The sequence below is a fragment of the Musca autumnalis genome, unplaced genomic scaffold (assembly GCF_047663935.1).
Source record: "Musca autumnalis isolate F117 unplaced genomic scaffold, ASM4766393v1 scaffold_2, whole genome shotgun sequence".
NCBI lineage: Eukaryota > Metazoa > Arthropoda > Insecta > Diptera > Muscidae > Musca > Musca autumnalis.
The window spans coordinates 109602083-109615072 of record NW_027411755.1 but is presented as its reverse complement, the minus strand read 5'-3'; positions in this window follow the sequence as shown (position 1 = coordinate 109615072).

Genomic DNA, 12990 nt, shown 5'->3' with positions numbered 1-12990 from the left:
TTGAAAACGGAAAATTGACCACTTTATTCTACAAAAAACTGAAATTGAACATTCCTAGTATGAGGAAATGTTCTCTGGGACCCTATCTTTAACTCCATGTATTCAGTTTGGACGAGGTTTGTATAGGGAAGATTCCACAGCCAATTTTCTGTCCTGACCTCCAGTTGGAAAACGGAAAATTGACAACTTTATTCAACAAAAAACTGAAATTGTGCATTCCTAGTATGGGGAAATGTTCTCTGGGACTCTATCTTTAATTCAATGTATTCAGTTTGGACGAGGTTTGTATAGGGAAGATTCCAGAGGCGATACTCTGTCCTGACCTCCAGTTGGAAAACGGAAAATTGACAACTTTGTTCTACAAAGAACTGAAATTGAACATTCCTAGTATGAGGAAATGTTCTCTGGGACTCTATCTTTAATTCAATGTATTCAGTTTGGACGAGGTTTGTATAGGGAAGATTCCAGAGACGATACTCTGTCCTGACCACCAGTTGGAAAACGGAAAATCGACAACTTTGTTCTACAAATAACTGAAATTGAACATTCCTAGTATGAGGAAATGTTCTCTGGGACTCTATCTTTAATTCCATGTATTCAGTTTGGTGAGGTTTGTATAGGGGAGATTCCAGAGGCGATACTCTGTCCTGACCTCCAGTTGGAAAACGGAAAATTGACAACTTTGTTCTACAAAAAACTGAAATTGAACATTCCTAGTATGAGGAAATGTTCTCTGGGAATCTATCTTTAATTCAATGTATTCAGTTTGGACGAGGTTTGTATAGGGAAGATTCCAGAGGCGATACTCTGTCCTGACCACCAGTTGGAAAACGGAAAATCGACAACTTTGTTCTACAAAAAACTGAAATTGAACATTCCTAGTATGAGGAAATGTTCTCTGGGACTCTATCTTTAATTCCATGTATTCAGTTTGGACGAGGTTTGTATAGGGAAGATTCCAGAGGCGATACTCTGTCCTGACCACCAGTTGGAAAACGGAAAATTGACAACTTTGTTCTACAAAAAACTGAAATTGAACATTCCTAGTAGAAGGAAATGTTCTCTGGGACTCTATCTTTAATTCAATGTATTCAGTTTGGACGAGGTTTGTATAGGGAAAATTCCAGAGGCGATACTCTGTCCTGACCACCAGTTGGAAAACGGAAAATTGACAACTTTGTTCTACAAAAAACTGAAATTGAACATTCCTAGTATGAGGACATGTTCTCTGGGATTCTATCTTTAATTCCATGTATTCAGTTTGGACGAGGTTTGTATAGGGAAGATTCCAGAGGCGATACTCTGTCCTGACCTCCAGTTGGAAAACGGAAAATTGACAACTTTGTTCTACAAAAAACTGAAATTGAACATTCCTAGTATGAGGAAATGTTCTCTGGGACTCTATCTTTAATTCAATGTATTCAGTTTGGACGAGGTTTGTATAGGGAAGATTCCAGAGGCGATACTCTGTCCTGACCACCAGTTGGAAAACGGAAAATCGACAACTTTGTTCTACAAAAAACTGAAATTGAACATTCCTAGTATGAGGAAATGTTCTCTGGGACTCTATCTTTAATTCCATGTATTCAGTTTGGTGAGGTTTGTATAGGGGAGATTCCAGAGGCGATACTCTGTCCTGACCTCCAGTTGGAAAACGGAAAATTGACAACTTTGTTCTACAAAAAACTGAAATTGAACATTCCTAGTATGAGGAAATGTTCTCTGGGACTCTATCTTTAATTCAATGTATTCAGTTTGGACGAGGTTTGTATAGGGAAGATTCCAGAGGCGATACTCTGTCCTGACCCCAGTTGGAAAACGGAAAATTGACAACTTTGTTCTACAAAAAACTGAAATTGAACATTCCTAGTATGAGGAAATGTTCCCTGGGACTCTATCCTTAATTCCATGTATTCAGTTTGCTCGAGGTTTGTATAGGGAAGATTCCAGAGGCGATACTCTGTCCTGACCACCAGTTAGAAAACGGAAAATCGACAACTTTGTTCTACAAAAAACTTAAATTGAACATTCCTAGTATGAGGAAATGTTCTCTGGGACTCTATCTTTAATGCCATGTATTCAGTTTGGACGAGGTTTGTATAGGGAAGATTCCAGAGGCGATACTCTGTCCTGACCTACAGTTGGAAAACGGAAAATCGACAACTTTGTTCTACAAAAAACTGAAGTTGAACATTCCTAGTATGAGGAAATGTTCTCTGGGACTCTATATTTAATTCCATGTATTCAGTTTGGACGAGGTTTGTATAGGGAAGATTCCACAGCCAATTTTCTGTCCTGACCTCCAGTTTGAAAACGGAAAATTGACCACTTTATTCTACAAAAAACTGAAATTGAACATTCCTAGTATGAGGAAATGTTCTCTGGGACCCTATCTTTAACTCCATGTATTCAGTTTGGACGAGGTTTGTATAGGGAAGATTCCACAGCCAATTTTCTGTCCTGACCTCCAGTTGGAAAACGGAAAATTGACAACTTTATTCAACAAAAAACTGAAATTGTGCATTCCTAGTATGGGGAAATGTTCTCTGGGACTCTATCTTTAATTCAATGTATTCAGTTTGGACGAGGTTTGTATAGGGAAGATTCCAGAGGCGATACTCTGTCCTGACCTCCAGTTGGAAAACGGAAAATTGACAACTTTGTTCTACAAAGAACTGAAATTGAACATTCCTAGTATGAGGAAATGTTCTCTGGGACTCTATCTTTAATTCAATGTATTCAGTTTGGACGAGGTTTGTATAGGGAAGATTCCAGAGACGATACTCTGTCCTGACCACCAGTTGGAAAACGGAAAATCGACAACTTTGTTCTACAAATAACTGAAATTGAACATTCCTAGTATGAGGAAATGTTCTCTGGGACTCTATCTTTAATTCCATGTATTCAGTTTGGTGAGGTTTGTATAGGGGAGATTCCAGAGGCGATACTCTGTCCTGACCTCCAGTTGGAAAACGGAAAATTGACAACTTTGTTCTACAAAAAACTGAAATTGAACATTCCTAGTATGAGGAAATGTTCTCTGGGAATCTATCTTTAATTCAATGTATTCAGTTTGGACGAGGTTTGTATAGGGAAGATTCCAGAGGCGATACTCTGTCCTGACCACCAGTTGGAAAACGGAAAATCGACAACTTTGTTCTACAAAAAACTGAAATTGAACATTCCTAGTATGAGGAAATGTTCTCTGGGACTCTATCTTTAATTCCATGTATTCAGTTTGGACGAGGTTTGTATAGGGAAGATTCCAGAGGCGATACTCTGTCCTGACCACCAGTTGGAAAACGGAAAATTGACAACTTTGTTCTACAAAAAACTGAAATTGAACATTCCTAGTAGAAGGAAATGTTCTCTGGGACTCTATCTTTAATTCAATGTATTCAGTTTGGACGAGGTTTGTATAGGGAAAATTCCAGAGGCGATACTCTGTCCTGACCACCAGTTGGAAAACGGAAAATTGACAACTTTGTTCTACAAAAAACTGAAATTGAACATTCCTAGTATGAGGACATGTTCTCTGGGATTCTATCTTTAATTCCATGTATTCAGTTTGGACGAGGTTTGTATAGGGAAGATTCCAGAGGCGATACTCTGTCCTGACCTCCAGTTGGAAAACGGAAAATTGACAACTTTGTTCTACAAAAAACTGAAATTGAACATTCCTAGTATGAGGAAATGTTCTCTGGGACTCTATCTTTAATTCAATGTATTCAGTTTGGACGAGGTTTGTATAGGGAAGATTCCAGAGGCGATACTCTGTCCTGACCACCAGTTGGAAAACGGAAAATCGACAACTTTGTTCTACAAAAAACTGAAATTGAACATTCCTAGTATGAGGAAATGTTCTCTGGGACTCTATCTTTAATTCCATGTATTCAGTTTGGTGAGGTTTGTATAGGGGAGATTCCAGAGGCGATACTCTGTCCTGACCTCCAGTTGGAAAACGGAAAATTGACAACTTTGTTCTACAAAAAACTGAAATTGAACATTCCTAGTATGAGGAAATGTTCTCTGGGACTCTATCTTTAATTCAATGTATTCAGTTTGGACGAGGTTTGTATAGGGAAGATTCCAGAGGCGATACTCTGTCCTGACCCCAGTTGGAAAACGGAAAATTGACAACTTTGTTCTACAAAAAACTGAAATTGAACATTCCTAGTATGAGGAAATGTTCCCTGGGACTCTATCTTTATTTCCATGTATTCAGTTTGGACGAGGTTTGTATAGGGAAGATTCCAGAGGCGATACTCTGTCCTGACCTCCAGTTGGAAAACGGAAAATTGACAACTTTGTTCTACAAAAAACTGAAATTGAACATTCCTAGTATGAGGAAATGTTCTCTGGGAATCTATCTTTAATTCAATGTATTCAGTTTGGACGAGGTTTGTATAGGGAAGATTCCAGAGGCGATACTCTGTCCTGACCACCAGTTGGAAAACGGAAAATCGACAACTTTGTTCTACAAAAAACTGAAATTGAACATTCCTAGTATGAGGAAATGTTCTCTGGGACTCTATCTTTAATTCCATGTATTCAGTTTGGACGAGGTTTGTATAGGGAAGATTCCAGAGGCGATACTCTGTCCTGACCACCAGTTGGAAAACGGAAAATTGACAACTTTGTTCTACAAAAAACTGAAATTGAACATTCCTAGTAGAAGGAAATGTTCTCTGGGACTCTATCTTTAATTCAATGTATTCAGTTTGGACGAGGTTTGTATAGGGAAAATTCCAGAGGCGATACTCTGTCCTGACCACCAGTTGGAAAACGGAAAATTGACAACTTTGTTCTACAAAAAACTGAAATTGAACATTCCTAGTATGAGGACATGTTCTCTGGGACTCTATCTTTAATTCAATGTATTCAGTTTGGACGAGGTTTGTATAGGGAAGATTCCAGAGGCGATACTCTGTCCTGACCTCCAGTTGGAAAACGGAAAATTGACAACTTTGTTCTACAAAAAACTGAAATTGAACATTCCTAGTATGAGGAAATGTTCTCTGGGACTCTATCTTTAATTCAATGTATTCAGTTTGGACGAGGTTTGTATAGGGAAGATTCCAGAGGCGATACTCTGTCCTGACCACCAGTTGGAAAACGGAAAATCGACAACTTTGTTCTACAAAAAACTGAAATTGAACATTCCTAGTATGAGGAAATGTTCTCTGGGACTCTATCTTTAATTCCATGTATTCAGTTTGGTGAGGTTTGTATAGGGGAGATTCCAGAGGCGATACTCTGTCCTGACCTCCAGTTGGAAAACGGAAAATCGACAACTTTGTTCTACAAAAAACTGAAATTGAACATTCCTAGTATGAGGAAATGTTCTCTGGGACTCTATCTTTAATTCCATGTATTCAGTTTGGTGAGGTTTGTATAGGGAAGATTCCAGAGGCGATACTCTGTCCTGACCTCCAGTTGGAAAACGGAAAATTGACAACTTTGTTCTACAAAAAACTGAAATTGAACATTCCTAGTATGAGGAAATGTTCTCTGGGACTCTATCTTTAATTCCATGTATTCAGTTTGGTGAGGTTTGTATAGGGGAGATTCCAGAGGCGATACTCTGTCCTGACCTCCAGTTGGAAAACGGAAAATTGACAACTTTGTTCTACAAAAAACTGAAATTGAACATTCCTAGTATGAGGAAATGTTCTCTGGGACTCTATCTTTAATTCAATGTATTCAGTTTGGACGAGGTTTGTATAGGGAAGATTCCAGAGACGATACTCTGTCCTGACCACCAGTTGGAAAACGGAAAATCGACAACTTTGTTCTACAAAAAACTGAAATTGAACATTCCTAGTATAAGGAAATGTTCTCTGGGACCCTATCTTTAATTCCATGTATTCAGTTTGGACGAGGTTTGTATAGGGAAGATTCCAGAGGCGATACTCTGTCCTGACCACCAGTTGGAAAACGGAAAATCGACAACTTTGTTCTACAAAAAACTGAAATTGAACATTCCTAGTATGAGGAAATGTTCTCTGGGACTCTATCTTTAATTCCATGTATACAGTTTGGACGAGGTTTGTATAGGGAAGATTCCAGATACAAAAAACTGAAATTGAACATTCCTAGTATGAGGAAATGTTCTCTGGGAATCTATCTTTAATTCCATGTATTCAGTTTGGACGAGGTTTGTATAGGGAAGATTCCAGAGGCGATACTCTGTCCTGACCTCCAGTTGGAAAACGGAAAATTGACAACTTTGTTCTACAAAAAACTGAAATTGAACATTCCTATTATGAGGAAATGTTCTCTGGGACTCTATCTTTAATTCAATGTATTCAGTTTGGACGAGGTTTGTATAGGGAAGATTCCATAGGCGATACTCTGTCCTGACCACCAGTTGGAAAACGGAAAATCGACAACTTTGTTCTACAAAAAAGTGAAATTGAACATTCCTAGTATGAGGAAATGTTCTCTGGGACTCTATCTTTAATTCAATGTATTCAGTTTGGACGAGGTTTGTATAGGGAAGATTCCAGAGGCGATACTCTGTCCTGACCACCAGTTGGAAAACGGAAAATCGACAACCTTGTTCTACAAAAAACTGAAATTGAACATTCCTCGTATGAGGAAATGTTCTCTGGGACTCTATTCTTAATTCCATGTATTCAGTTTGGACGAGGTTTGTATAGGGAAGATTCCAGAGGCGATACTCTGTCCTGACCTCCAGTTGGAAAACGGAAAATCGACAACTTTGTTTTACAAAAAACTGAAATTGAACATTCCTAGTATGAGGAAATGTTCTCTGGGACTCTATCTTTAATTCCATGTATTCAGTTTGGACGAGGTTTGTATAGGGGAGATTCCAGAGGCGATACTCTGTCCTGACCTCCAGTTGGAAAACGGAAAATTGACAACTTTCTTCTACAAAAAACTGAAATTGAACATTCCTAGTATGAGGAAATGTTCTCTGGGACTCTATCTTTAATTCAATGTATTCAGTTTGGACGAGGTTTGTATAGGGAAGATTCCAGAGGCGATAATCTGTCCTGACCACCAGTTGGAAAACGGAAAATCGACAACTTTGTTCTACAAAAAACTGAAATTGAACATTCCTAGTATGAGGAAATGTTCTCTGGGACTCTATCTTTAATTCAATGTATTCAGTTTGGACGAGGTTTGTATAGGGAAGATTCCAGAGGCGATACTCTGTCCTGACCACCAGTTGGAAAACGGAAAATCGACAACTTTGTTCTACAAAAAACTTAAATTGAACATTCCTAGTATGAGGAAATGTTCTCTGGGACTCTATCTTTAATTCCATGTATTCAGTTTGTACGAGGTTTGTATAGGGAAGATTCCAGAGGCGATACTCTGTCCTGACCTCCAGTTGGAAAACGGAAAATTGACAACTTTGTTCTACAAAAAACTGAAATTGAACATTCCTAGTATGAGGAAATGTTCTCTGGGACTCTATCTTTAATTCAATGTATTCAGTTTGGACGAGGTTTGTATAGGGAAGATTCCAGAGGCGATACTCTGTCCTGACCACCAGTTGGAAAACGAAAAATCGACAACTTTGTTCTACAAAAAACTGAAATTGAACATTCCTAGTATGAGGAAATGTTCTCTGGGACTCTATCTTTAATTCAATGTATTCAGTTTGGACGAGGTTTGTATAGAGAAGATTCCAGAGGCGATACTCTGTCCTGACCTCCAGTTGGAAAACGGAAAATCGACAACTTTGTTCTACAAAAAACTGAAATTGAACATTCCTGGTATGAGGAAATGTTCTCTGGGACTCTATATTTAATTCCATGTATTCAGTTTGGACGAGGTTAGTATAGGGAAGATTCCAGAGGCGATAATCTGTCCTGACGACCGGTCAAATCTAAGTCCAAAACTATGCGTAATTTGATATGGTTTGGTAAAGTTGATGTACATTAAACTCTTGAAAATTACTTAACACGTTCGCGGACGCAAGCAAATTCAGAGAGGTGAAAAAAATGACACCCAATTATTTTCGAAATTAGTTTTTTGTTTTTATTTATTAATTATTGATTATTATTATTATTTTTTATTTATTATAGAATGTATCTTGTTGAAATAAATCGTATTATGTATATTAATCACCAAAACTTAAGATTGTATACAAGTAAATGAACAAAAATTGGCTGACAATGTGAATGCTATAGCATTCACGTCATTTTGCATCGGAATGCTATAGCATTCACGTCCGCGAACGTGTTAAGTTTTATTATTTATAACTAGAGGACCCGGCGAACTGCGTCTCGCAGTCTGTTAGGTATTGAACTTGATGACTTTTGTTCAGACATATAATACTCTTACAATTATTGCTATCACGTTGCAGAGTATCCGAGACCAAGTGCAAATAATTTTTTGTTTTGAACAATTTAGGGCGATTTAGAATCTTTACATTGAGCAATTGTACTTGTGTGAATTGTCTGTCTGTCGGAGTGAAAGGGTATTAAGAGATAAAGTGTTTCCGTTTTCCTCGACTGTCTCCTGTAAACTGACAATTACCGCTAAGGAAGGTGCCTAATGTAAATTTTTTAAATTTTTTGAGAAAATAATGCATTGTCAGATGTAAATTAAAAATGTTGAAGCAAAGTTATATCATCACGGCCATGTTCGTTTCACAATCGATGGTTTTCGGAAAGGTTCGGAAGATGGGATCCTTTTTCGTTGAGATAAAATTGTGACAACTTTTAGCGTTTTCAATGAAATAATATAATAAGTAACTGAATTTCAACGCGGTATGAGCGATTATTGAATCTTATGAATAATCGTAGTTGCTATCTTGGATTTTTTCCATTAAACATTTTGATTTTGATCACCTTTAATGTTCGCTGTTAATTTCCATAAAGAATAGTTTGGATACAGCAGAAAGCAAATTGTTTTTTAATTAATTTATTCAAATAGATTGTAAATAAAAATATCTCCAGAACTTTCAAAAATTGACATAATAGAAGTACAAAAATGTCATTCGCTGTTGGTGCATGTAAAATGTTCGCCAAAATCTATCCAAAAATACTGCAAACGCAAAAGCTCGATAAAAATGTGTAGAAAATTTGACTTTTTTCAAAAAATATTTTGCAATTTTTTCGCAGATTTTCGCAGTTTTTTAGGTTTTATTCTTTTCTGCCATTAGACGATTCCGAATTGATGCGAATTGTTAAAATCTGTTCAGCCGTTCTTGAGTTATAAGCGTAGTAACTAACATCATCCTTTTTTATATATATAGATTAACTTTATGATTTTTGGAGTTTTCCATTCATAATTTTATTAAATTATTTAATTATAATATTCGTCGTTAACTTTTTTCGTCAGCAGGGTTGAAAAAATAGTACTAAATGTGAATTTTGGACGTTCTGTGTCACCCTGTGAATTTCGATAACTCTGTGTTATCGAAAGTTAGCGACGTCGCTAACTTCACGCAGGTCGAAATTATAAGCATTTTAATTTTACCGACAGTTATCGATAACAGCAAAAATGAGTTACAGAATCCCACTACAAAAATATGTATGTTCCAGAACCTGCAAGAACCCACCCAGCAAAAAATGTTGGAAGTTGTGCAATTGGAGTTATGATTTGACAACATCTTTCGAAAAAAAATGTAGTCCAAAAGAGTTATGAAAAATGCACTCCGTTCGATACATTTTATAAGCAGTTGCTGTAGAGATCCCTAAAGAAAAAACAGTTGGTTGATCCCTACACATTTTTTCAAAAGATAAACAAGAGTGTATACATTTCGAAGAATTTTGTATAAAATAAAGAAATAACAACTTAAGTTGCGAAATTTTTTGCGGTAATTTACGAGACGGAAATTTTTTAATGGAGTGGAGTTGGAGTCCATTTCGAAAGCTGAACTAGTGATGGGAAGGCAACATAAAAAAACTTTAGGATGATGAAAGAAAATTAGATGCATTTAGATTAAATCGAGAACGGAGGAAGTAAGCTCAAATGCGATTGAATTTAATGGAAACTTTTTTAATGTATGTTTATATGTATAATAAAGTTCTATGTATTCTTGCTTTGCACAAATAATAAATGCATTTTATTTATTTGGGAATATTTTGCAATGGCTTGCATTTTAATTGCATCTTTAGACTGATTAAAAATGGAATCCGAAGGATGCATATAAATTCAATCCAAAGCACTGCATCTTAAGTTGTGATTTGGATCGAAAATGGAGTGCATCCTAGCTGTGTGCTGTGGAAGCGAAATGGAGTGCATCCTAGCTGCGCGCTCTCTGGGCAGCAAAATATTTGCATCCGCGGATGCAGTTGAATCACTACAAGTGTACAGTACAAGTGCCGTTGGAGTACATATTTTTCTATGAACTCACTTATGAATTTAACAAGCGAGCGCGCAGCTAGGATGCATTCCATTTTGCTTCCACAGCACACAGCTAGGATGCACTCCATTTTCGATCCAAATCACAGCTTTTGATGTAGTGTTTTGGATTGAATTTAAAGGCACTCTTCGGATTGCATTTTTAGTCAGTCTAAAGATGCAATAAAAATGCAAGCCATTGCGAAATATCCGGGAATAAATAAAATGCATTTATCATTTGTGCAAAACAATAATACAAACAACTTTATTATCAGGTATGTGATGGAAAACGATTCGACTCGTTTTGCCATTAATCGAAATCGTATATCTCTAATTATGGTGAATATTTTAATGAAATTGAAAATGGATTTTAAAAATATTATTCAAATAAGGGGCGTCTGCGAAGCAAACCCTTATATATAATAAAAGGCACTCCGATTATATACCATTTCGATTCCGCAAATCGAGTCGATTCGGTTTTCACCACATACCTGTATCTTCTATATATATAAAAAAGGATGATGTTAGTTACTACGCTTATAACTCAAGAACGGCTGAACAGATTTTGACAATTCGCAAAAATTCGGAATGGTCTCATGGCAAAAAAGGATAAAACCTAAAAAAATCGCGAAAATTTGCGAAAAATTTGCAAAAATATTTTTTCAAGAAAGTCAATTTTTCCACAAATTTCTATCTAGCTTCGCGTTTGGAGTATACCTTGACACTCATTTGGACAGTTTTTGGTGAAAATTGTATATGCACCAACTGTGAGGGTCCATTGTACGCCTCTGTTTTGTCAATTTTTGAAAGTTGTATTGAATTTTTTATTCACAATCAAATTGATTTTCATTTATTTTCAAGCGTCTTTTTAGATTTTTGGTCTAATTATCTGACAAATATTCTTTATCGGGCGACATAAGTAGGTTAATACTCATTAAACGTTAATTAGTTTGTGATATTAATTTTACTATGCTATTAAATATAGGGTGACCAAGTAATCGACAACAGTCGCGTGTTAATGTGACAAGACTTCAAGCATCCGAAACACACAAAGAGCGACAACTAATAGAATAGCTCTGCTAACAAGTTCAATGTACCAAGTACTGGATAGTACAGTCTCAGTCAAAATTCAATTACCGCATTTGTCCGTGTTACCAGAGCCATTGTATCTAATTCCGAACTTGAAATGCAAGTAGAATTCGTGAGATCACGTTAAACAGAGAAGTCAGAAAAAAAAAACAGACGAAGGTGGTTACCTGATAACGATCGGATCCCTCTGCTCACAATATGTTAATTGATTAAAACGCAAATTTTAATAAGCGCTATATTCAGCATTAATTTCAAATTCCTACGATCGCATTCCTTCCTTCGCATTCAATTGCTAGAGTGAAATATCGCATTCAGTGTTGAAAACAAGAATTACAGAAAACCATACAAATGATGAAACGAATAGGGGCGTTATTATATTATTTTGTTTCAACTGTGCTACCAAATATTTTTATTTACATCGCAAAACGTGTTATTTGCTTAAAAAGTATATTTTAGTTGCCTAATTTTTCGCGGCTATTATCAGTTTATAGGAGAGAGAGAGAGAGAGAGAGAGAGTCAAGGAAAATATAAACACTTTGCCTCTCAGTACCTTCTCTCTTCGTCAAACTGACAATTGTCGAAACTACAATTGTCTAATGTGCATCTGCTTCAAAGATCGTCCTAAACAGTTCAAAACAAAGAAATATTTGCCATTGAACAAGGTGATAGCAATAATAGTATTATAGGTTTGAACCAAAGCCATCAAGTTCTGTACCTAAGAAACTGCGAGACGATTTCGCCGGGTCCCCTAGTATTATATAAACACAAATTAAAACAAGTTTCCATTAAATTCAATCATATTTGAGTTTACTTTCTCCGTTCTCCAATTAATCCAAGCACATCTGATTTTGCTTCATCATCCTGAAGGTTTTGTATGCTGCCTTCCCAACTGCACTCCACTCCATAAAAATTTCCCTCTCGTGAACTACCGCAAACATGTTCGCAACATAAGATTTTATTTCTTTATTTTATAACAAATTCGTAGAAATGTATACACTCCCTCTTATTTTTAGAATAAATGATTTCGCCAGCGACGGGTAGGGATCAACCAACTGTTTTTTTAGGGATCTCTAAAGCAACAGCTTATAAATTGTATCCAAAGGAGTGCATTTTTCATAACTCCGTGTGGACTGCATTGAAGGATGTTGTGAAATCATAACTCCCCATGCACAACTTCCAAAAATTTTTGCTGGGAATATACAACTTTTTACTAATAGTACGTTTATATATAACCAGGGGCAGGATTCTTGTTTTAGAAAATTTGAAATGAAAAATATTTCCCTTATTATTTTTTTCATTTGACAGTTTTTTCCTTTATAAAAGTTTTCATTTCACATTTTCATAGAAACAGAATTGAGCCCCTGATTTAACAAACCCACTGGGTTTCAAATGTCAATTCCATTGCTTATATTTCAAATAAATCCTTATAAAGAAGGTTAACCCTGCAAAAGGCTATAATATAAACATGACTTAAGATAACAATTTTTTCTATATGTTATAGAAAAAAGTAAAAATTAGTAGATTCTTGCAGTTTTGGAACGGACCAAGTGTTTCACATAAAGCGGGGTACACACT